Source organism: Echinops telfairi, unplaced genomic scaffold (assembly GCF_000313985.2).
Source record: "Echinops telfairi isolate 266 unplaced genomic scaffold, ASM31398v2 ScPeMD7_36;HRSCAF=134, whole genome shotgun sequence".
In the NCBI taxonomy this organism is placed as follows: domain Eukaryota; kingdom Metazoa; phylum Chordata; class Mammalia; order Afrosoricida; family Tenrecidae; genus Echinops; species Echinops telfairi.
Genome location: NW_022103934.1, coordinates 2,222,236 through 2,223,887, shown reverse-complemented (window position 1 = coordinate 2,223,887; position 1,652 = coordinate 2,222,236).

Genomic DNA, 1,652 nt, shown 5'->3' with positions numbered 1-1,652 from the left:
AGGCAACATTAGTTCCTCAACTACCTGTGGGCAGGAGTGACTGCCAGGTTTAAGTGAGTCTGGAAGCCGAGGGAGGATGGTTGCCATGGTTAGAGAAGGAAACTGGCATAGACATATGTTAGGGTTTTCAATAAACATAAGGTGAATTTCCTGCATAGAGCTGGGAGACAGTAAAGAGAGGACTCAATGTGAGAGAAGGTTTTGCAGCCTGTGGATAGATAACGTCTGGATGCGTTCTCCTTATGTTCATTTGAGAGCTTCTTTGGTTAGGGCGGTAGTGCTGCTAGGGACTGGAGGCACGGCTGGCAGCCTGTGACTGTCATATCTAGCTGTTTGGATAGATAATCCACTGGAGAGTGGGTGGGCCCCAGAGGCTGAGTCAGGACTCCAAACACTACCTCCGGCCTCTCATCCGTGTAGAGGAAGAAGGGTTTATCAGGGTTTGGTAAATGTAAAGGAGGAGACTGAAGGAGGTTTTACCGGAGTTTGTTAAGGGAGGCCTTAACTAATTGGGGGGAGTATAGTGGGCCAGCAGGGCTGAACTTATTGGCTTCATACAGAGGCTTAACTAACAGAGAAAAATTATCAATATAATGTTTGAAAAACCCCACAAAACCTAAAAAGGAAAGTATTTGGTCAGTGTTTCTGCATCCTGGAATTCCTCTATCACTTGGCACCAGTCTACTGAGTTCCCAGGTGGTGGGAGTGGGGGCAGGCCCAGGTAGCAGGAGAGATGACATTTGATTCATGACATCCGATAGCCTTTAGAGGCTAAAACGTTTAACTTTAAATGCTAACTGGTCTCAGAAGGGCTACACAGTAACAAGGCATCCACATAGTGCAACAAGGTGGATGGTGAGAAGGGACAGTGTAAAGCAAGGTGTCAAACTGGCAGCCTGCGGATCGCAGAGGTAATGTTTTATAGCCCACTATGCTCTGAAATAAAATGAAAGTAGAAAAAAATTTATAAAGACAATAGCGCTTAATGGAGATCAAGGCAATACTGTACACACAATTCCCCCATTAACCTTTTAACTACTGAAGACGAGTAAAACCACAAAATCAAAGTTGCTCATGTTGAGTTTGACACACCTGGGGAAAAAGATCAGCAGCTAGTGCTTGGTCGAACAAATCGGGGGAGTGGTGGTAGCCTTGTGGAAGTATGCCCCACATGTACTGGAGGGTGGGTTCAGCGCCAGGGTCCTCCAAGGTGAAGGAGAATAGAAAATGACAAGCAGGATCTAATGGGATCATTAAAAAATAGCACCCTGTAAGTCAAGTATGGAAAAGTGGGTGGTATTAGAGGGAATGTGGGATAAAAGGGTGGAGGGGTTGGGAATTGCAAGATGAATGGGGATGACAACTTCATTGATCAGACACAAATCTTGCTCGAAACAGTAGAAACCATCCACTTTCTTAACAGGTAGTATAGAACTGTTGCAAGGAGAATGCATGGGTACTATAAGCTGGTTACCTAGGAGGCGCTGAATAATAGGTTTTAGGCCTTAACTTTGGGTAAGAGAAATGGTAAACTGGGAGTGAGATGGGAAGGTGGAGGGATTTTTAAGGCGGATTAAATGATGATGATGCTTTCCAGCAACAGGTCAGGACGAATTCCATTCTTCCGGGTTCAGCCAGTGTGGCAGTGGAGT